The sequence below is a fragment of the Eleutherodactylus coqui genome, chromosome 1 (genome assembly GCF_035609145.1).
Source record: "Eleutherodactylus coqui strain aEleCoq1 chromosome 1, aEleCoq1.hap1, whole genome shotgun sequence".
NCBI classification, from domain to species: domain Eukaryota; kingdom Metazoa; phylum Chordata; class Amphibia; order Anura; family Eleutherodactylidae; genus Eleutherodactylus; species Eleutherodactylus coqui.
This window is the reverse complement of record NC_089837.1, coordinates 11,988,287-12,013,078: the sequence shown is the minus strand read 5'-3', so window position 1 is coordinate 12,013,078 and position 24,792 is coordinate 11,988,287. Positions and strand designations below refer to the sequence as shown.

The following is a 24,792-nucleotide window of genomic DNA, read 5'->3' as shown; positions in this document are numbered from 1 at the left end:
CTGTTGCACTGCCTGTGCTGTACATGCTGCTCGATCTCCGCACCTCCCCTGCTACCTGGCCCTCGGAACTGCGCCTTCTGCCACTAGCGCTGTCGGGTGGGAATTTTACCATCAGCTTGTCTGCAAGGCTCCTGTGGTATAGCAACACTCTCGAACCCCTTTCCTCTTCGGGAATGAGAGTGGGAAGGTTCTCCTTATAGCGTGGGTCGAGCAGTGTGTACACCCAGTAATCCGTAGTGGCCAGAATGCGTGTAACGCGAGGGTCACGAGAAAGGCATCCTAACATGAAGTCAGCCATGTGTGCCAGGGTACCTGTACGCAACACATGGCTGTCTTCACTAGGAAGATCACTTTCAGGATCCTCCTCCTCCTCCTCCTCCTCCTCAGGCCATACACGCTGAAATGATGACAGGCAAGCAGCATGGGTACCGTCAGCAGTGGGCCAAGCTGTCTCTTCCCCCTCCAACTCATCCTCCTCATGCTCCTCCTCCTCCTTCTGAACGCACTGAGATATAGACAGGAGGGTGCTCTGACTATCCAGCGACATACTGTCTTCCCCCGGCTCTGTTTCCGAGCGCAAAGCGGCTGCCTTTATGCTTTGCAGGGAACTTCTCAAGATGCATAGCAGAGGAATGGTGACGCTAATGATTGCAGCATCGCCGCTCACCACCTGGGTAGACTGCTCAAAGTTTCGAAGGACCTGGCAGATGTCTGCCAACCAGGCCCACTCTTCTGAAAATAATTGAGGAGGCTGACTCCCACTGCGCCGTCCATGTTGGAGTTGGTATTCCACTATAGCTCTACGCTGCTCATAGAGCCTGGCCAACATGTGGAGCGTAGAGTTCCACCGTGTGGGCACGTCGCACAGCAGTCGGTGCACTGGCAGATTAAACCGATGTTGCAGGGTCCGCAGGGTGGCAGCGTCCATGTGGGACTTGCGGAAATGTGCGCAGAGCCGGCGCACCTTTACGAGCAGGTCTGACAAGCGTGGGTAGCTTTTCAGAAAGCGCTGAACCGCCAAATAAAGACGTGGGGCAGGCATGGCACGTGCGTGAGGCTGCCGAGCTGCAGAGACGCCACCAGGTTACGGCCGTTGTCACACACGACCATGCCCGGTTGGAGGCTCAGCGGCGCAAGCCAGCGGTCGGTCGGCTCTGTCAGACCCTGCAGCAGTTCGTGGGCCGTGTGCCTCTTATCTCCTAAGCTGAGTAGTTTCAGCACGGCCTGCTGACGCTTGCCCACCGCTGTGCTGCCATGACGCGCGACACCGACTGCTGGTGACGCGCTGCTGCTGCTGACACATCTTGATTGCGAGACAGAGGTTGCGTTGGAGGAGGAGGAGGGTGGTTTAGTGGAGGAAGCATACACCGCCGCAGATACCACCACCGAGCTGGGGCCCGCAATTCTGGGGGTGGGTAGGACGTGAGCGGTCCCAGGCTCTGACTCTGTCCCAGCCTCCACTAAATTCACCCAATGTGCCGTCAGGGAAATGTAGTGGCCCTGCCCGCCTGTGCTTGTCCACGTGTCCGTTGTTAAGTGGACCTTGGCAGTAACCGCGTTGGTGAGGGCGCGTACAATGTTGCGGGAGACGTGGTCATGCAGGGCTGGGACGGCACATCGGGAAAAGTAGTGGCGACTGGGAACTGAGTAGCGCGGGGCCGCCGCCGCCATCATACTTTTGAATGACTCCGTTTCCACAACCCTATACGGAAAACAGTTGGTGGATTATTCGGTCTGGCCCTGCCTCTACCCCTGGCCACCGCACTGCCTCTTGCAACCTTCCCTGCTGCTGCCCTTGCCTCCCCCTCTGAAGACCTGTCCTGAGTAGGCGTTGCAAACCAGGTGGGGTCAGTCACCTCATCATCCTGCTGCTCTTCCTCCGAATCCTCTGTGCGCTCCTCCCTCGGACTTACTGCCCTTACTACTACCTCACCGATAGACAACTGTGTCTCATCGTCATCGTCCTCCTCACCCACTGAAAGGTCTTGAGACAGTTGCCGGAAGTCCCCAGCCTCATCCCCCGGACCCCGGGAACTTTCCAATGGTTGGGCATCAGTGACGATAAACTCCTCTGGTGGGAGAGGAACCACTGCTGCCAAATCTGAGCAGGGGCCCGAGAACAGTTCCTGGGAGTCTTCCCGCTCCTGAGCATGTGTCATTGTAGTGGAGTGAGGAGGCTGGGAGGAAGGAGGAGCAGCAGACAGAGGATTCGGATTTGCAGCAGTGGACGGCGCAGAACTGTGGCTGGACGATAGGTTGCTCGAAGCACTTTCTGCCATCCACGACAGGACCTGCTCACACTGCTCATTTTCTAATAAAGGTCTCCCGCGTGGACCCATTAATTGGGCGATGAATGTGGGGACGCCAGAAACGTGCCTCTCTCCTAATCGCGCAGCAGTTGGCTGCGATACACCTGGATCAGGAGTTCGGCCTGTGCCCACACCCTCACTTGGCCCTCCGCGTCCGCGGCCGCGTCCACGTCCTCTAGGCCTACCCCTACCCCTCAGCATGCTGTATTACCAGTGATTTGATTTCCCAGGCAGGAAATAAATTGGCGCAAGCCTGCAGGCCAAATATACTTTTTTCCCTTTTTTTAAAAGGAAAGGCCCACTGCGTCTATTCAATGAATAATAAGTTTAATAACTGTGTTGTGCCCCTGCAAATGTGTCACAGAACTTTAGTGTTGCAGAGTTATTAACTACAGCTGAGCAAGGAATTTCACAGGCAGGAAAGAAAGTGGCGCAAGCCTGCTGTAAAACGTAGCTGGTTGCGTCTGATTTTTTTACGTTCTCCACGCAGCACACACGTACCCAGAGCCCCGAGGACTGTCAGAGGCAGGCCAAATATACTTTTTTCCCTTTTTTTTAAAAGGAAAGGCCCACTGCATCTATTCAATGAATAATATATGTCTTCTGGCCCTGCCTAATCAATTCTGTCCCTGTAGTATTAATGCAGGGTGCAATGCTCTGCACAGCCGATTTTGAGAAAAAAAAAATGCAACACAGCTAACAGCAGCCTGCACAGTACTCCACACGGTTAAATGTGGCCCTAGAAAGGACCGTTGGGGTTCTTGAAGCCTACACTCACTCCTAACACTCTCCCTGCCTAACCACCACTTCTGTCCCTAATACAGGGTGCAATGCTCTGCACAGCCGATTTTGAAAAAAAAAATATATATACACTGCTAACAGCAGCCTGCACACGGGTAGATGTGGCCCTAAGAAGGACCGTTGGGGTTCTTGAAGCCTACACTCACTACAAACACTCTCCCTACAGCATCTCCAACACAACTGGACTTTCCCTCAGCTAACTCACAAGGCATCTGAGGCGAGCTGCGGGAGGGGCCGCTTTTTATACTCGGGTGACATCTGATCTCCCCAGCCACTCACAGCAGGGGGGTGGTATAGGGCTGGAACAACACAGGAGGAAGTTGTAATGCCTTCCCTGTCTTTCAATTGGCCAGAAAAGCGCGCTAACGTCTCAGAGATGAAAGTGAAAGTAACCCGAACATCGCGTGGTATTCGTTACGAGTAACGAGCATCCCGAACACGCTAATATTCGCCCGAGCATCAAGCTCGGCCGAGTACGTTCGCTCATCTCTAGTCACGATCTTTTTACTCAGATGATAGTGGCAGCAAAACTAACTATCCCAGCACACTGGAGGGATCAGGAACCTTCCACTATAGGGGAATGGATGGAGAGGCTTGATAAAATCAGCAGGATGGAGGAATTAGCCGCTTGGGAGAGCAGACAGCATGCCAAATACCTACAGGTCTGGTCACCCTGGCTGTCTTACCGGAAGAATAGATTCCTCCCGACTGGCTCTCAGAGGAACACACCTCCTTAGTCTGAGGGTAATAGCAGAGGTAGCGCAGAGATAGCCCATCCTGCAGAATACAAGGCCTACCTGAGATTCAAGGGTGATGGACCTGGAATTTAATACTAAGCATGACACCTACTCAGGGGGGGGGGGGGGGGACACTCGGCTTGCCAGGGTCTCTTACTTGGACCAGAGAACTTTTGCCTTTTAATATCTGTGTGCGAGGTTTAGCCTCCCATGCGGGTTACAGTAACTCCAGACGCAACGGTAGCAACCACACTATGCACATAGTTGTTGATAAACTATTGTTGATAATTTTTGATAAATATACTCTGTTTTATAATTTCCATTCTTCCGAACGGATTGTAAATTTGATAATATGCTCAGCTGGAAGAAGATACTAACTATTATGTTATAATTGGAAGTTCTATAGAAAATGTACTGAAGCTGGCAAAAGCTCTTATTTCTTACTGTTTTATTAATTGACACTTTTTATGCCATAATTGTTACAGTGAAATAATGTAACCATTTTCTCCCACTTTCCCTTTCCCCAGTTACAAATAAAGATTTGTTAAAAAAATAACCATGTTAATTAGTCTTCCCAAGTCTCGCCATTTTTCTTTAATTATGGTTTCCATCCCCGATTTACATTTTCCACTCTGTATCGGCCACTCCATCAGCTGATATATCTATGGAGGAACTGTGTACGGTTTTTGCTCAGGTTCATAAGAACCTTCAAGGTTCCCAGGAGAGACTGCTTAGGCAGTCAAACAAAAGATGCAGTATTTCTGCACCTTTTGTGGTTGGGAAACAGGTCTTACTGTCTATGAAGAACTTAAAGCTTAAGGTTCCATCTTTAAAACCTGCCCCTTGATTCATTGGTCCATTCACCATCTCACAAGTGTTTAAACAGGGGGCTTATAAATTGTCCCTTCCTCAATCATAGAAGGTTCATGATGTCTTTCACAAGGGTTTGCTTAAGAACTATGTGACCCCAGTTCTGCCCACCCGGAACCCGCCCTCTCCTACACTGGTACAAGGGGGAACTGGAGTACGAGGTGGAAAGACTGATTGATGTCCATCGGGTTAGAGATACATTACAGTACTTGGTGCACTGGAGGTTTTTTTTCCCCAGAGGACCAAATGTGGATTCCCGCAGGGGACGTGCATGTGCCTTGTTTGGCTTGACTGTTCCACAGGGCCTTCCCCCTCAAGCCCACTCAGGGCCATGGGGGTCTGGTGTCCCCCCACAGAAGGGAGGGGACTGTCAGGACCAGAGGCTTGCGGGGCCTGCATGCCCACACCGCCAGCCCTATCACACGGGCTGCAGTTGTGTAGTGCAGTGAAGCCCCTGTTCTCGTAACCTCCCCTGACAGCTGTAATCCTGCTTGCCGCTGGGTTCCTAGGACACGGCAGGTGCCGCCCCGTGCCGCATCCCCATCACCATGATGATCAGGTATGCGTCCTTGGTATTTGTCTGTCCAGCAAGGCTGGGGGTGGGTTCCCCAGAGCCTCGTTGATTGAACTTTGCTGCTGTCAGGCTCCCCGCCCCAATCAGGTGCTGGGGTGGGAGCTCTGACAGCATTTAAATACCTCTGTTCCTTCCAGCATTGCCAGTGTTAGTTAGGTCTTCTGCTGCACTCACGATCTTTGGATTGCCTGTCTCCCTGTTTGACTATTTGCTTGACCCTGACTTCGCCTTCGCCTGACCCCTTGTACCGCGTACCTTCCTGTTGCCAACCCGTACTGCCTGACTTGCCTCTGTGTTTGCTGGTCTCAGTGTCAGTTTGTAGTCTAACCTCTTGCCCCGCTTCTCTACCGTTGCCCAGAAGTCGCTCTGGGGCTTATCCCAGGGTGGCAAGTAGGTATACACATGAGTTGCGGGAGTTTCAGGGACTTCCAGTACCTGGACCTCAGTTCCCTGACAGAAACATAATAATGGTGGTCATCATCCCCCCCCCCCCCTCACCCCATACAGCTGGCCCAGTGTGTTCACGTACTGAGCTTATTTCTGCAGAAAGTAGACAGCTCTGTTCCCACTGCAGTGGCTATGTTTGATGTTTGATATAACAGGTGAACTTATGTGGCTCGGTAACAAAAACAATTACATTTTGGGTCCATAGACAGAAAATCCCCAGATCTCAATCCCATTGAGAACATGTGGTCAATCCTCAAAAAGCGTGTGGGCAAACAAAAGTCCCTAAATTGTGATCAGCTCCAAGCACTGATTAGGCAGAATGGGTAAAAAGGCAAACACAATTCTGGGATGTATTACGAGAAACATAGAGTCTAGATCACGTAAGATAATTATCCCCTCTACTCCTCCTTAGTCAGACCTCATCTGGAATACTGTGTCCAGTTCTGGGCACCTCAATATAAAAAAAAGACATCAACAAACTAGAGCAACTTCAGACAAGAGTTACCAGGATGGTGAGCGTTCTGCAAATCATGTCTAATAAGGAACGGTTAAAGGATCTGGGAATGTTTAGCTTGCAGAAGAGAGGGCTAAGAGGAGACTTAATAGTGGTCTACAAATATCTGAAGGGCTGTCACAGTGCAGAGGGATCAGCCCTATTCTCATCTGCACAAGGAAAGACTAGAAGCAATGGGATGAAGCTGAAAGGGAGGAGACACAGATTCGATATTACAAAACACTTTCTGACAGTGCGGGTGATCAATGAGTGGAACAGATTGCCATAAGATGTCGTGAGTTCTTCTTCAATGGAAGTCTTTTAACAATGGCTAGACAGACATCTGTCTGGGATTATTTAGTGAATCCTGCAGGGAGTTGGACCCGATGACCCTGGAGGTCCCTTCCAACTCTATCATTCTATGATGAGCTCCATCCTCATGCCCTGGTCACATGATGATGACATCACAGCTCCTCCACCCCCACTTATCTTCCATAGTGCTGAACTTCATGCTTTGGTCACATGGTGGTGAAATCAGTTCAGATCCTTCACTCTCAGTTATACTTACAGAGCAGGAAACACGGGCCCATGTGGTATTTGCCATAACTGCCAGATGGGCAATCTAGCCCTGGTGGTTTCAGAGGTGATAACAAGCAAATTGTAGCATCAGACACTTTATCATTCCTCTTTGTGGACAAAGGATTCAAACATTTTTTTGCAGATCCCACGCTCAGCTTGTAGTGAGAGTTGTCTCCCTGGATACAGGAAAGTCCCAATGGAAGGACAACAGCGATGCTGCTACTACTGCATTCCCTGTCCTGAGGGTGAGATCTCCAACCAGACCGGTGAGTGGAATAGAGCTGCAGACATTTATCTTCATCTACTTTTATTTTGATTTCTTGGTAATAAACGTTGATAGGAAGAAGCAGATCGGCCAACAAGTTTGAAGAAGGACGGCACCAGGTACTATAACTCCCCCTGCAGTCCCTGGACTGATTTCTCAGGAGGGTTGCTACAATAAAGTTTCCATCAGATTTTATCCACTTACTCCTCTCATGTAACCTGGTATGATAGCTGCTCCCTAGTGCTTGTTAACCAAGCTCTGTATATTCCCTAAGAATGCAGCAATTTATTCTAATTTTTTCAACTCTACATTTCTAAAGCCAGAACTTTTTAATGTTTTCATTGCAGAAACCATATTAGTGCTTGGGTTTTGTGGAATGAGTTATATGTTTAATGGCGCTATTTTGCACTTATTATTCTTCTTATTGTTAGCCATTTAGTTGTTCCCGATTCTCGGCGATGCATAAGGCGAACTCCCTCCATATTTTTTGCTTTTGCACTGCTTTTTTCAGTTGTGTGATATCCATGCCAGTATCAGCTTTGACAGTGTCAGCCATCATGTCTTTTGGCGGCCAGGTCTTCTTTTTACATAGTATATAATATATATATATAATGCACAGTATGGTTTTTATTATTTCTTGGGACCATTTTATCAATTGATTACTACTAGAGATGAGCGAGCGCACTCGTCTGAGCTTGATGCTCGCTCGAGTATTAGGGTACTCAAGATGCTCGTTACTCGAGACGAGCACCACGCGGTACACGAGTCAATTCCATTTCCTTCCCTGAAAGTTTTGCGCCATTTCCTGGCCAATAGACATGCAGGGAAGGCATTACAACTTCCTCCTGTGACGTTCCAGCCCTATTCCACCCCCCTGCAGTGAGTGGCTGGTGAGATCAAGTGACCACCGAGTACTTAAAGCGGTCCCGCCTGTGGCTCACCTCAGACAAACGCTGGCAGAGATTAAGGAAGGTTCTGTTGCTCATTCAGGCATAGTGTTAGCGTCTTCTGACCGTGTGCATTACTGTTGTGGCAGCTGGGAGCAGTTTTGCACAATTTTTTTTTCATATCGGGCTGTGCAGGCTATAGCGTTCTCAGGCTGCAGTTTGTACTACATAGTATAGGGAGAGTGGTGGTGAGGCAGGGACAGTGGTAGTGTAGAATCCTGTCTGCAAGAACCCCAACAGTCCTTCTTATGGCCACATCTGACCTAGTGCATTACTGTTGTGGCTGCTGGTAGCAGTTTGCACATTTTGTTTTTTTATATCGGGCATGCAGGCTATAGCATTCTCAGGCTGCAGTCTATACTACATAGTATAGGGAGAGTGCTGGTGAGGCAGGGACAGTGGCAGTGCGAAATCCAGTCTACAAGAACCCCAACGGTCCTTCTTAGGGCTACCTGTGACCGTGTGCATTTAACTCCGTGGCTGCTGGGAGTTGTAGTACCTTACTATTGCACAGCTAGGCCTGCTTGCAGCCTTCCATATAATTTATTTCTGGCTGCAGTTTGCGTAACATAAGCTCTGTCTGCCTCCAACTGCATGCCAATAAATCAGAAATTTTTTACACCGCTCTATGTGGGCCGTCAACTGCACGCACAGCGTACGGCGACAGCCCCCGATAGAGGGAAAGTCAGATACACGCTATATAGCCTGCATTGCATTTAAAAAACAAACAAAAAATACTCCTTCTTAGGGCTACCTGTGACCGTGTGCATTTAACTCCGTGGCTGCTGGGAGTTGAGGTGCATCACTATTGCACAGCTAGGCCTGCTTGCAGCCTTCCGTATATTTTATTTCTAGCTGTAGCTTGCGTAACATAAGCGCTGTCTGCCTACAACTGCACGGCAATAAATCAAAATTTTTTTACACCGCTCTGTGTGTGCCGTCAACTGCATGCATAGCGTACGGCGACAGTCCCTGATAGAGGGAAAGTCAGATACACGCTATATAGCCTGCATTGCATTTCAAAAACAATTTTAAAAAAACCTCCTTCTTAGGGCTACCTGTGACCGTGTGCATTTAACTGCGTGGCTGCAGGGAGTTGAGGTGCATCACTATTGCACAGCTAGGCCTGCTTGCAGCCTTCCGTATAATTTATTTCTGGCTGCAGTTTGCGTTACATAACCGCTGTCAGCCACCAACTGCGCGCCAATAAATCACAAAATTTGTTACACCGCTCAGTGTCTGCTCTATTCGTAATCCACCATGCTGAGGGGTAGGGCTAGAGGACGTGGCCGTGGACACGGGCGAGGATGCGGAGGTCCAAGTGAGGGTGTGGGCACAGGTCGAGTTCCTGGTCCAGGTGGATCGCAGCCGGCTGCTGCAGGATTAGGAGAGAGGCAAGTTTCTGGGGTCCCCAGCTTCATATCACAATTTTTGGGTTCACGTCATGGACCTTTATTACAAAATGAGGTGTGTGAGCAGGTCCTGTCGTGGATAGCAGAAAATGCATCCAGCAATCTATCGACCACCCAGTCCTCTACGCCGTCCACTGCTGTAACTCTGATTCCTCTCGCTGCTGCTCCTCCTTCCTCCCAGCCTCCTCATTCCATGAAAATGGCACATTCTGATGAGCATACAGACTCCCAGGAACTGTTCTCGGGCCCCTGCCTTGAATAAGAAAAAATGGTTCCTCTCCCACCTGAGGAGTTTGTCGTGACCGATGCCCAACCTTTGGAAAGTTCCCGGGGGCCGGGTAATGAGGCTGGGGACTTCCGGCCAAGTACTTAAATATGTGGGTGTCCTAGCAGTTCTCTCCAGTTAGTTGTTGATCTAAGAACTGATTGTGCATTCAGGGATCTACAAGGACAATCAGTCTAACATGATTTTGTACTCAACATTATCCATTATAACAATAGTTCCACCTTTATCAGAGAGTTTAATGACTACTGATTTATCCTCCACAAGACTGACCTATAGCAGTCTTGCAGATATTGAATTATACCTACTGTATGTTATGGCGACTCTCTAGTTCCCGAGTTACAACCTTAGTAATAATATCACCCATCAAGGCTATTCTGATGAGCAGGTAGACTCCGCTGTCCTCGGCCCCATCCAGCAATGTCTCTCAGCGCAGCGTCCAGCTGTCGCTAGCGCAAGCGTTGGAGGGCAAGCGCAAATACGCCGCCACTCACCCGCACGCTCAAGCATTAAACGTGCACATTGCCAAATTGATCAGCCTGGAGATTCTGCTGTACAGGCTTGTGGAAACAGAGGTTTTCCAAAAAACATGATGGCAGCGGCCCAGCGCTGTTCGGTTCCCAGTCGCTACTATTTTTCCCGGTGTGCCGTCCCAGCCCTACAGCAGCACATCTCCCGCAACATCAATCGTGCCCTCACCAACGCAGTTACTGGGAAGGTCCACTTAACCACAGACACGTGGACAAGTACTGCCGGGCAGGGCCACTATATCTCCCTGATGGAACATTGGGTGAATTTGGTGGAGGCTGGGACCGAGTCAGAGCCTGGAACTGTGCGCGTCCTAAACACACCCAGAATTGCGGGTCCTTCCTCGTTTCTGGTATCTGCGGCGGTCTATGCCACCTGTAAACCATCCCCCTCCTCCTACAACAATGAAAACATCCTTGGCAAATGCTTTCGCTGTGGTCCGTCTTGCACCGGTCCAAGAATTTCACCTAAACTGGCACAATAGGAAAGCCCCTGCCCCTTCCCGTCCCTCTTAATCCTGGCCACAGTTCCGAAAACCAATTAAATACAACCGGGGTCGTATTCGATTATTCCTAGCTGAAGCATTCAGCCGACCTGTAGAGCAATAGTGGCTTGCATCTTGTTGGTACTGATAATAATTACATATTTTAGTGTACAGCTGAGGTAGGAATAGAGCCGACTATAGAACACAGCATCCCTGCAGGGCTGGGGACAGAGTAGCAGCAGGCACATATCCTTGGTGGAAGCAGGCCAGCCTAGATCCACATACTCCCGGACTGATTTTGGACTGATTGAGGAAGCCTTTACTTGTGATCATCTTTGGTAATTCCTGACAAAGATGAATGGTATAGCCAGAAACTTCATTGCTAATACTTTGAAATGGTCAACAGAAAACATATGAATGAAGCCTTTCCATATTTCTGATTGAGATGAGGAGGAGTTCAGACTTTTAGTACCTAGAATATCCTTTTCATTGCTATCAAATGCCCCTCGTGTCTCAGAAAATACTAGCTTTTCCACATAGCTGTTGACGCTTCCACTTTTCTTCTGTGGCTTTACCTTTGTCCATTGGCTATTATTCGTATCTGAAGCTTTGATTTTGCCAATGGAGGCAAAATGCAAGGTGGAGGCGTGGAACCGAGCCTGACCCTGGGCCTGGTAACGTGGTTCCCACACAGACTATAGCGGGTCCTGGTCATGGTGTCTTGGCCTTGTAATGCCGCCTCCTCCTCCCGCTTGGGGTCAAAGGATCAGCAATGCGCATCATGTATTTTCTCTCGTGTTACCACAGTTATCAGAGAAACTTGTTTGGGCCAAAGGAGAGGAGCGTAACTGCATTAACATTACAGGGGGCTGCCTATATTTCAGCTGCAGAAATGTTACAGGGGTCTGCCAATACTGCTGCTACATAAATGTTTCTAAGGTCTGCGTATACTTCTGCAACTAAAATGTTACTGGGGTCTGTTTATACTATTACTACTGAAATGCACCTAATACTGGGCTCTGCCTAGACTGCTGCAACGGAAATGTTACTGGGGTCTGTCTATACTGTTACCACTGAAATGTTACTAATACTGGGCTCAGCCTATACTGCTGCTACTGAAATGTTACTGGGCTCTGCCTATAGTGCTGCAACTGAAATGTTACTGGGGTCTGTCTATATTGTTACCACTGAAATGTTACTAATACTGGGTTCTGCCTATACTGCTGCTACTGAAATGTTACTGGGCTCTGTCTATACTGTAACTACAGATAGGTGAAGGAGATCCGCAGCAGACAAGGAGATGATGTAAAAAAATGCTCTTTTATTCCAAATCCATAAAAGCAAACGGTACAGGCAGCGACGTTTCGACCATTACTGGTCTTTATCAAGCATCAGTATTTTTACTGTAACTACAGAAATGTTACTGGGGTCTCCCTAGACTTCTGCCACATAACTGTTACTGGGTTCAGCTTATACCTTTGCTACAGGAATATTACAGGAGTCTGTGCATAGTATGGGTGCATTAAGTTTTCCCATCGCAGTGTTCTACGTATCTGGCCCCTCAAAACAACCCAGTCTGACTCGGGGCATGCAGTGTGGGCCGAAGCCAACCTGTATTCGATTACACGTTAGCTCAGCTATCGGGGGCACTGCAATGGGATTTATTATTGTACCGTCGGTGGCTTCCTGGGACCCACCCATGCTGTGGGTGCACACAGACTACCCATAGCGGAGTTGTACCTGCCTGGCACTTTAAAAAAAAACCAGACTGACTAGGGCATGGAGTGTGGGCCGAAGCCAACATGCATTTTCTCTCACGTTACCACAGCTATTCGGGGCACTGCAATGGGATTTATTAATGTACCATTGGTGTCTTCCTGGGACCCACCCATTCTGTGGGTCCACACAGACTTCCCAGAGTGGCGTTGTACCTGCCTGTGACTATTAAAAAACCCAGTCTGACTCGGGCATGCAGTGTGGTCCGAAGCCAACCTGTATTTTATCTGACGTTAGCTCAGCTATGGGGGGCACTGCAATGGGATTTATTTATGTACCGTCGGTGGGTTCCAGGGAGCCACCCATGCTGTGGGTGCACACAGACTTCCCATAGTGAAGTTGTACCTGCCTGGCACTTAAAAAAAAAACAAAAAAAACAGACTGACTAGGGCATGGAGTGTGGCCCGAAGCCAACATGCATTTTCTTTCATGTTACCACAGCTATCCGGGGCACTGCATTGGGACAAACAAGAGGAGTGATACAGCTCTAATGAGACGTTCACAGCTACGCTAGCATTGTAGTCCGCTGTAGGCCCGCGATTGCTGAGGGTTTGTGCAGAGGCCTATGTCCTGGGTGCAGTGAAAGTCCGCTTCCTGCCTACGATTGCTGAAGCTGTTGGCTGAGGCCTATGTCCCGGGGTAACTGCAATTGCGCCAGGTTGGGGCTGTGAAACTTTTTCCTGGCTAATCCAGTCATTGGAGCGGTGAAAGGAAAGCTAACTGATTTAATGAGGCCGTCGTAGATGAACTAGCATCGAAGTCCGCTTCATGCCTACGATTGCTGAAGCTGTGGGCCAAGGCCTATGTCGTCGGCGGGGTGCAAGTCTGCCATGTTTGGCCGCTCAAATTTATTTTTTGTTCATGTCTTGGGTTTCCTAGGACCCACCTATGCTGTTGGTGCACACTTAGTTCCCATCGCGGTGTTTGACCTGTCTGGCACAAAGACACTGAGTGACTTGGGTAGGGGGCAGAGTGCAGATGGCTTTCCCCTTGCGGTGTCAATTGAGCTATGCGACACCTAAACAGAATGAATACTGTGTGGGCACATGGATTTCCCATAGCTATGTAACTCATGCCCCCGTTTGCAGCTCCTGACGGAGGTGGCACGGGATTGGAATGAAGATCGAACGTCAATGTCTCATTGATTCTCTACAGCTTTGTGGGCTATCGCCCCCCCCCCCCCCCCATTTTAAAGAGGGCCGCTACCTGGCCCTGCCAACCCACTGCAGTGTTTGCCTCCAGTTCCTCCTCATGGCAGATGCACTTATAAATATACATGAGGGTGGTGTGGCTATGCAGCCAGCGTGAGGGATGAGGGCAGCTGAAGGCTGCGCAGGGACACTTTTGTGTGCGCTGAGGACGCAGGGTCGAGCAGGGGGGTCGGGCAGCATGTAACCCAGGAGAAGAGGCAGCGGTGTGTCCTGCAGGCAGTGCTTGTGTTTGGTTGGAGGTAGTGTGGAGCTTAGCTAAGGTGTGCCTTGCTAATGAGGGTTTGTCCGAAGTAAAAATTGTTAGGGGGGGTCGGGGGGCCTCACTCTTGCCGCTATTGTGGCTTAATAGTGGGACCTGGGAACCTGAGATGCAGCCCAGCATGTTGCCCCTCGTCTGCCCTATCCGTATCTGTGTCATTTCCATCACTTTCGTAGGTTTTGAAGATTTGCACAAATGAAAACCTTAGCGAGCATCGGCGATATACAAAAATGCTCGAGTCGCCCATTGACTTCAATGGGGTTCGTTACTCGAAACGAACCCTCGAGCATCGCAGAAAGTTCGACTCGAGCAACGAGCTCCTGAGCATTTTGGTGCTCGCTCATCTCTAGTATTTATGCATAGTTATTTGGTTGCCCCTGAACCATCTTTTTTCCAGGGTTAATAATCCTAATTTTGATACCCTCTCTGGGTATTCTAGTCCTCTCATTTTGTTTTTTTTTTGTTTTTTTTGTCCTTCTTTAAACCCCCTCAAGCACTGCAACATATTTCCTGAGCACCGATGTCCAGAACTATACACAGTATTCCATGTGGGGCCTATCAAGTGCCTTATATAGTGGGAGAATAAGGTTCTCCTCCCTCATCCCTATACCTCTTTTACTGCACCCCTAGACATTAATTGCTTTTGCAGCAGCTGACTGGCATTGATTGCTCTAGGTAAGTCTACAGTCGATTAGTACCCCAAGGTCCTTTTCCATTTCACTTTTCCCTAGATGTACCCCATTTAGTGTATATTGGTGATATCCCTTTCTCCTGCCCATGTGCATAACCTTACACCTATCAATATTGAACTTCATTTGCCATTTTTTCTACCCAAGCCCCTAGCTTCTCTAGGTCCATTTGCAGTCATACATTGTCCTCTGTTATATTAATTATCTTGTATAATTTCATATCATTTGCAAATATCGATAGTTTACTGTGCATTAACTCTATCAGGTCATTGATAAATATATTGAACAGAATGGAGCCCAATACTGAACCCTGTGGCACCCCACTAGCGACGGTGGCCCAATCAGAGTACAAATCATTTAATACCACCCTCTGATTTCTAGCTCTGAGCCAGTTATTTACCCAGACCTCATTTTATATATTAACCTATTATGCGACACGGTGCCAAATTCTTTAGAAAAATCCAGATATACAAGATCAATAGACTCTCCCAGGTCCAGCCTAGAACTTACTTCATTGTAGAAGCTGATCAAATTGGTCTGACATGACCAACCCCTCATGAACCATGCTGATGAGGAGTTGCACCTTTTTTTCCTCAAGGTATTCCAGGATGGCGTCTCTCAGAAAACCCTCAAATATTTTTCCAATTCTTTAAGTGTGACTTACCAGCCTGTACTTACCGGGCTCTTTTCTTGACCCCTTTTTGTATATCGGAATCTCATTGACAATATTCCAATCCAGTGGTATAACCCGGGTCTCAATAGTGTTCCTAAACATAAGAAATAGCGGTCTAGCTATCATGTCACTTAGTTCCCTTAGAACCCTTGGGTGTAGACCCCCTACAGTCTGGCTTTCGACCTCAACACTCGACAGAAACTGCCCTTACAAGGGTATCCAATGACCTACTGACAGCCAAATCGAGGGGCGATTACTCCCTACTGATCCTCCTCGACCTCTCCGCAGCATTTGACACTGTTGACCACAAACTCCTCCTCAGTATGCTACGCTCCATTGGCCTAAAGAACACTGCCCTCTCCTGGTTCTCTTCCTACCTATCTGACCGCTCTTTCAGTGTCTCCTTTGCTGGCTCTACCTCCCCTCCTCTCCCCCTTGCTGTTGGGGTCCCCCAGGGCTCTGTCCTCGGCCCCCTTCTTTTGACACTGTTGACCACAAACTCCTCCTCAGTATGCTACGCTCCATTGGCCTAAAGAACACTGCCCTCTCCTGGTTCTCTTCCTACCTATCTGACCGCTCTTTCAGTGTCTCCTTTGCTGGCTCTACCTCCCCTCCTCTCCCCCTTGCTGTTGGGGTCCCCCAGGGCTCTGTCCTTGGCCCCCTTCTTTTCTCTATCTACACAGCCCCTATTGGACAAACCATCAGGAGATTTGGCCTCCAATACCACCTGTATGCTTCATGACAGCCAGCTATACACCGCTTCCGTGACATCTCTGCACCTTTACTCCAAAACATCACTAACTGTCTGTCCGCTGTCTCTAACACCATGTCCTCTCTCTACCTAAAACTAAACCTCTCTAAAACTGACCTGCTGGTATTTCCACCCTCCACTAACCGACCTCCTCCTGACATCTCCATCTCAGTGTGTGGCGCCAACATAACTCCTAGACAACATGCCCGCTGCCTTGGAGTCATATTTGATTCTGATCTCTCTTTTACCCCCTACATCCAATCTCTGGCCCGAACATGTCAGCTGCACCTCAAGAACATCGCAAGAATCCGCTCTTTTCTCACTGTGGACACGCTAAAAACGCTTACTGTTTGCCCTCATACACTCCCGGCTCGACTATTGCAACTTGTTGCTGATCGGCCTCCCCTACACCAGACTCTACCCTCTCCAATCCATCCTGAATGCGGCAGCCAGGCTCATCTTCCTGTCCAGCTGCTACTCGGACGCCTCTGCCCTGTGGTGGTCACAGCACTGGCTGCCCGTTAAGTTAAGTACAGAATTCAATTTAAACTCGCCACCCTCATCCACAAAGCCCTCCACAGTGCAGCGCCCCCCTATATCGCCTCCCTCATCTCAATCCATCAACCAGCCCTGGCTCTCCGCTCTGCTAACGAAACCAGATTGAGCGCCCCTTTAATTCGAACTTCTCATTCCCGCCTCCAAGACTTCTCCAGAGCAGCACCGGTCCTCTGGAACGCACTACAAAAGGCTACCCGAGCAATCCAGGACTCGCAGAACTTCAGGCGTGCTCTAAAAACGCACCTCTTCAGGGAGGCATACCGAATTCCCTAAACAAACCCCTTTGTACTCCACCTGATAACATGCTCCCTGACCTACTGACTGCAATCCCTGCTAGCCATCATTAACCGCTCCTGCAGTCATACTGTTTCTGCCGTCACACGGCTAAATGTCTGACCATTGTCTATATGTATATCACCCCTCACTCTCCACCTCGCCATACAGTGCACATCTCCAGCCCCTTTACCTTCTGTATCACCCCATTACTTGTAGTATGTAAGCTCGTTGGAGCAGGACCCGCACCCCTATTGTTTCCATCAATTGATTACTATTTAACTGTGGTTCTGTAATGTTTCTATTTTTGTCTTTCTGTATCCCCTGTCTATGTAAGCGCTGCGGAATATGTTGGCGCTATACAAATAAAGTTTATTATTATTATTATTATCTGGGCCCAGCGATTTGTCGATTTAACATTTTTTAACCGGTTCTTCACTCCCTCCTTAATTAGACAGGTGATATTTTGCGGGGGGCTTGTTTTATTCCTCTCCATCTCATGTAACATTTCTTTTTCCTTCATGAATACACTTCAGAAAAAACTATTAATAGATTTAGCTTCCCCCATCATCTTCTATGATTTCTCCTGCATTATTTGTTAAAGGGCCAGTGTCTTCAGTGCAAATCCTTTTACCGTTTATATAATTGAAAAATAGCTTATTTTTGCTCTCTTTGGCAATAAGTCTCTCTACTTCCTCCTTAGCATATTTAATATTTTCCTTGCATACTTTTTTTCCCTGTATGTTTTCAGTGCAGTGAATGGTAGTTGCAGACAACTGAGCGCAAAGACAAGCTGGAAAAGAAGAGAGCTGCTTGCAAGACATGCAGGGCTTCCTAGTTTATCTTGTAACCCAGTATGAGAGGCTGGTGTCCCAGCTACAGATAAGCTTAGATGAGGAAGCCAAGGAATATGAAGCTCAAACCCAAGAGCTTAAACAGAAGCATGCTCTAGTTATGGGGGAATTGCCCAAACAGCCAAAGCAAATTGAAAAGAAGAAAGAAACCTTGGAATAGGCCAAGTGGCATTGGAAAGTGAGTGTACAGAGCTGACCTAAAGGGTGAAGGTGTTCGTGGAAGACAAGTGTGAGTCTGAACACAAGAGAAATAGAGTATAAATGCAGTTTCAAGATCTACAAGTAAAAATCACTTAATGTGACAGAGTGCAGACAGAGCAGTCTGAGAAAATTAACAGACTACAGGTGGAATTGGAAGTTCAGAGTGAAGAGTCTCAGAAGTTGGTGCAAGAAGAGACGCAGCAGAGGCTTGGCCTTAGAGCACACCTGAAGAGAATGGGAACAGAGAGATATGTTCATCAAGCAGTTAGAGAAAGATGCAGAAACTTAGAGAAATCTGTCACAGTAGATTTCAATACTTCAGGCTCAGGTGTCAGATATGGAAATGAAAAGCGATGAGAATCCTGCATGCTATGTCTTTGTTCAAGAGCAAGATAGCAATGTCCTAGAAAAATTGAAGCTATATATTAGCTGCTTTTTCCTCATTGCTGATGTCTAGGATGAATTAAAGAAGTTTACAGTGAGTCTTCAGCAGGAAGTAGAAGATATTAGTGTGTAGCACGATTACCAATGTCAGATAGTGTCCAAAAGCAAGAAGAAACAAGCAGGTGTGCACTGAAATACAAGATTGTGTTAGCACCAAGACGGATGCTGAAAAGAGAGTTCTAGTACGAGAAAAGCTTAAAAGTGTGTTCCAGCCACTGGTACAAAAATGAAGGACCAGTGAGAGACCAAAGAGCTAACCTTGCTACCCACCCTGAAAGTGCTGTAAGAAGAAAGAGCTGTGTTTCAAAAGTCCACTAAGACATTAAGTGTAAAAGTGCCACTCTGGTAATCAAATAGTTGTTTTGCTGGAAGTAAGGTTTAGAGACTAGAAAGATCTAGGACCCAGTTCAGACAGCAAGTAAAATAAAAATTCTTGTTGAAGAATAGTGAAAATGAGACACGAGCAGGGAAGTCTGCCAAAGTATGAGAAGGTAACCTGGGTGCTACAGGGGAACAGTTTGTAAAAACTGGGAAAATCTTGAGGGAAAAAAATCACGTGTGTAAACAAGAGAAAAGTCATTGAGAAAGTGAAAGCTGAGCAACAGATGAAGGCTGAGAAGACCTTTAAAGTGCAAGAGACTAAAGAAAAGGTAAAAGGCGAAGCTGCAGAATGCTGAGAAGGTCATTAATGTAGAGACTGGATAAGAAGCCTCAAAAATTACAGTTGGGAAATGTCCTGTAACAGAATTTGCAGAAAGTAGAAAAACTGAGTCAGCAGAGGCACACTGCACGCAAAGACCTGAAGAGAGGCCACTTAGAGAAAGGGCCAATTATAGAACAAAAAGAAAGGTGCAATTTTAGCCCCACACAGAATGATCCCCAAGCCTGGAGTTTTGACCTCAGAGGGGCAAAAGCTGTGATGAAGCCTACAGCCTTCATCAGGAAGGGGGAGGAATATGTGGGTGTGCAGTATTAGAATGGCCTGCGGAGGGCTAGACACAGGCATTCTGGTAATGAGAGAGTTAACATCTTTTGGGTGTGGCAGAAGCTAAGGTTAAAAGAGCCAGTTCCTGTCAGACTTGGGAGAGAGTTACAGCTCAGTGGAACTGAAGGGCTGCTAGCCTGCAATCCAATTTGGATCAGTGAGGTCCTGTGTGGACCAGTTCTGGGTCTGTCGCTCGTCTGAAAGAGGAGGGCGCTCTTTAGATGCCCGATGGGGTTAGCAATGTTGCCGTAGTGGGTTGCTGTACCCTGGACTTCTGTATATACATTGTTGTGCTGCAAAATAAATGCTGGCAGATGCCATATTTCAAAAGAATTCCAAGTGTCTGGAGTGATGTCTACTAGAGATTAGCGAGCAGCAAAATGCTCGGGTGCTTGTTACTCGAGTCGAGCTTTCCGCGATGCTTGAGAGTTCATTTCGAGTAACGATCCCCATTGAAGTCAATGGGCGACTCGAGCATTTTTGTATATGATCGATGCTCGCTAAGGTTTTCATTTGTGCAAATCTTCAAAACCTATGAAAGTGATGGAAACGACACAGATACGGATAGGTCAGGGGAGGGGCAACATGCAGGGCTGCATCTCAGGTTCCCAGGTCTCACTATTAAGCCACAATAGCGGCAAGAGTGATACTCCCCCCAACAATTTTTACTTCGGACTAACCCTCATTAGCAAGGCACACCTTAGCTAAGCACCACACTACATCCAACCAAGCACAATCACTGCCTGTGGGACACACCGCTGCCTCTTCTCCTGGGTTACATGCTGCCGCCCAACCCGCCTGCACGACCCTGCATCCGCAGCACACACAAAAGTGCCCCTGCGCAGCCTTCTGCTGCCCTCATGCCACACGCTAGCCTCATAGCCACACCACCCTCATGTCTATTTATAAGTGCGTCTGCCATAAGGAGGAACCGGAGGCACACACTGCAGAGGGTTGGCAGGGCCAGGCAGCGACCCTCTTTGAAAGGGAAGGGGGGACGATAGCCCACAATGCTGTTGAGAATTGATAATAGATTGACTTTCCATCTTTATTCCAATCCTTTGCCACCTCCGTCAGGAGCTGCAAATGTGGGCATAAAGGGGAGTCCGCTGCCAGCCCAGCACTTCTACACATCTCTACAATGCAGCAATACTCGGTGTGGGAAGTATGGGAGCGGGCCCTGGGTCAGCCTCTGTCCCAGCAAACACCTTGTGTGGCCCAAGGTGCTGCGAGTGACATAGCAATGGGGACTCCATGTGTCCACACACTACTCATTCTGTTTGGGTGTCGGATACCTCATCGACAACACAAGGGGTAAACCATCTGCACTCTGCACCCTACCCAAGTCTGTCAGTGTTTTTGGGACAGACAGGGACAACTCCGCTATGGCAAGTCTGTGTGCACCCACAGCATGGGTGGCTAGCAGGAACACACAGACGGTACATAAAGAATCCTATTGCAGTGCCCCGGATAGCTGAGGTTACGTGAGAGGAAATACATGTTGGCCTCGGCCCACAATCCATGCCCTAGTCAGTCTGGGTTTTTTTGGGGGGTTGGGCCAGATAGGTAGAACACCGCGATGGGAAGACTTAGTGCACCCATAGAATACACAGACCCCTGTAATATTCCTGTAGCAAAGGTATAAGCTGACCCCAGTAACATTTATGTTGCAGAAGTCTAGGGAGACCCCATTAACATTTCTGTAGTAACAGTATAGACAGACCCCAGTAACATTTCATTAGCAGAAGTATATGCAGACCCCTGTAACATTTATGTAGCTGCAGTATTGGCAGACCCCTGTAACATTCGTGTAGCAGCAGTATATGCAGACCCCCTGTAACATTTACGTGGCAAAATTATAGGCAGACCCCAGTAACATTCTTGTAGCAGAAGTATAGGCAGACCCCTGTAATATTTATGTGGCAGAAGCATAGGCAGACCCCTGTAACATTTCTGTTGCAGCAGTATAAGCAGACCCCTGAAACATTTATGTAGCAGAAGCATAGGCAGACCCCAGTAAAATTCTTGTAGCAGAAGTATAGCCAGACTGCTTTAACATTTATGTGGCAGAAGTATAGGCAGACCCCAGTAACATTTATGTAGCAGCAGTATAGGCAAACCCCAGTATCAGTTTTGTAGCAGCAGTATAGGCAGACCCCAACACCATTTCTGTAATAGAAGTATAGGCAGACCCCTGTACAATTTACGTGGCAGCACTATAGACAGATCCCAATGACATTTCTGTAGCAGAAGTATAGGCAGACCCCTGTAACATTAACGTGGCAGCAGTATTGGCAGACCCCAATAACATCTTTGTTGCACAAGTATAGGCAAACCCCAGTTAAATTAATGGGTCAGCAGTATACGCAGACCCCAGTAACATCCTTGTGGCAGCAGTATAGGAAGACCCCTGTAAGATTTACGTGGCAGAAGTATAGGCAGAGCCCTGTAACATTCAAGTGGCAGCAGTATAGGCAGACTCCTGTAACTTTCTTGTAGCAGAAATATAGGCAAGCAGGCAGACCCCAGTAAAATTTCTATAGTAATAGTATAGGCCAACCTCTGAAACATTGGAATACCATGAGCGTAAGCGAAGGCCGGAAAAATTAGTTGGATAAGAGTGTTGGCGTGGGCCCCAAAAATTAGTGTACCAAGAGTACAAAGCGCTGCGGAATATGTTGGCGCTATACAAATAAAGATTATTATTATTATTATTATTATTACAAGTTTATCTCTGAAAAATTTATCAATCGAGAGGGCAGGTGAAACCCAGAAACATTTTTTTAAAGATACAGCTCACTTTGGCTTAATATGGAACAGAGCCTGGAGGCAGCCCTGTTGAAAAAATTTGTTCATGTTACAGTCTCAATACTTTTGAAACTTAGCAAAATTGTAAAAACTTTGGTAGATGTAGATGAGCCTTTTGGGCCGCAGAAAAATTGGCCATTCAGCGCGATGACATGTTGTTTCTGGAGGAGCAGTAGCAGGAGGAGGACTAATGTCAGAGACAGATTGACAAAGAGAAATGCCCCGTTTTCCCGGTGATAGAGAAGAGTGCTTTTATCTGCGGTCACAGCGAAAAGAATCTTTAGGTTCCGCTGCTCTCCGCCTGTGGAGAAGAGAACTCTAGGGAAATCCAGGCTTTGTTAATCTTTATGAGTGTAAGCATGTCGGCACTGCCAGTTGACAGGCGGGTACGCTTATCAGTGATGATTCCCCCAGCTGCACTAAACACCCTCTCTGACAAGATGCTAGCAGCAGGGCAAGCCACCACCTCCAGGGCATACAGCGCAAGTTCGTGCCACGTGTCCAGCTTTGACACCCAATAGTTGTATGGAGCAGAGGCATCACGGAGGGCGGTGGTACGATCGGCTACGTACTCACTCACCATCTTTTTACAGTGCTTCCTCCGATTCAGCCTTGACTGGGGAGAGGTGACGCAGTCTTGCTGGGGAGCCATAAAGCTGGCAAAGGCCTTGGAGAGTGTTCCCCTGCATGCGCTGAACATGCTACCTGATCTCTGCGCCTCCCCTGCTACTTGGCTCTCGGAACTGCGCCTTCTGCCGCTAGTGCTGTCAGATGGGAAGTTTACCATCAGTTTGTCCACCAGGGCCCTGTGGTATTGCATCACTCTCGAACCCCTTCCCTCTTCGGGAATGAGAGTGGAAAGGTTCTCCTTATACTGGGGGTCGAGAAGGGTGTACACCCAATAATCCGTGTTGGCCAGAATGCGTCTAACGCGAGGGTCACTACAAAGGCAGCCTAACATGAAGTCAGCCATGTGTGCCAGGGTACCAGTACGCAACACATTGCTTTCCTCACTAGGAAGATCACTTCCCGAATCCTCCTCCTCGTACACAGGCCATACACGCTGAACAGATGGGAGGCAAGCAGCATGGGTACCCTCTGCAATGGGCCCAGCTGTCTCTTCCCCCTCCTCTTCCTCCTGCTCCTCCCCCCCTCCTCCTTCAAAACGCGCTGCGATATAGACATGAGGGTGGTCAGGCTATCAAGCGACATACTCTCATCCCCCGCCTCCTCTTCCACCTGCAAAGCGTCGGCCTTTATGCTTTGCAGCGAACTTCTCAGCAGGCATAGCAGCAGGATGGTAATGATAATGATTGCAGCATCACCGCTCACCATCTGGGTAGACTCCTCAAAGTTTCCGAGGACCTGGAAGATATCTGCCATCCAGGCCCACTCCTCGGTAAAGAATTGGGGAGGCTGACTACCACTACGCCGCCCATGTTGGAGTTGGCATTCTATTATTGCTCATACAGCCTGGTCAACATGTGCAGCGTAGAATTCCACTGTGTGGGCACATCGCACAGCAGTCGGTGCTCTGGAAGATTAAACCGATGTTGCAGGGTCCTTAGGGTGGCAGCGTCTGTGGTGGACTTGCGGAAATGTTCGCAGGCGCGGCGCAACTTGCCGAGCAGGTAAGACAAGTGCGGGTAATTTTTCAGAAACCGCTGGACCACCAGATTGAAGACATGGGCCAGGCATGGCATGTGTGAGGCTGCCGAGCTGCAGAGCCGCCACCAGGTTACTACCATGCCCGGTTGGAGGCGCAGCGGCGAAAGCCAGAGGTTGATCTGCCCTGTCAGACCCTGCAACAGTTCAGGGGCCGTGTGCCTCTTGTCACCTAGGCTGATTAGTTTCAGCACGGCCTGCTGACGGTTGCCCACTGCTGTGCTGCCGCGTCGCGCTATACCGACTGCTGGCGACGTGCTGCTTACACTTCTTAATTGAGAGGTAGAGGTTGCGTAGGAGGAGGAGGGCGAGGGTTTAGAGGAGGTGGCATAAACCGCTGCAGATACCAGCACTGAGGTAGGACCCGCTATTCTGGGTGTGGGTAGAACGTGAGCGGTCCCAGGCTGTTACTAGCTCCCAGCCTCCACCAAGTTCACCCAATGTGCCGTCAGGGAGATATAGTGGCCCTGCCTGCCAGTACTTGTCCACGTGTCCGTGGTTAAGTGGACCTTCCCAGTTACCCCGTTGGTGAGGGCACAATTAATGTTGCGGGAGACATGCTGGTGTAGGGCTGGGGCAGCACACCCGGAAAAATAGTGGCGACTGGGGACTGAGTAGCGCTGGACCGTCGCCGCCATCATGTTTTTGAAAGCCTCCATTTCCGCAAGCCTGTACGGCAGCATCTCCAGGCTGATTAATTTGGCAATGTGCACGTTTAAAGCTTGTGCATGCGGGTGCATGGCGACGTATTTGCGCTTTCGCTCCAACGCTTGTGCTAGCGACAGCTGAACGCTGCGCTTAGAGACATTGCTGGATGGGGTGAAGGACAGTGGAGGTAAGGGTGTGGGTGCAGGCTGGGAGGCGCTCGTGCCTGTGTCCTGAGAGGGGGATTGGATCTGTGTGTCAGGTTGTGGCA

At 48.7% G+C, this 24,792-nt stretch overlaps 1 pseudogene; it reads left to right on the top strand.

Moving 5' to 3' along the window:
• LOC136611073 (vomeronasal type-2 receptor 26-like) overlaps window positions 1–24,792 on the top strand; it is a 99,194-nt pseudogene that overhangs the window by 68,102 nt on the left and 6,300 nt on the right.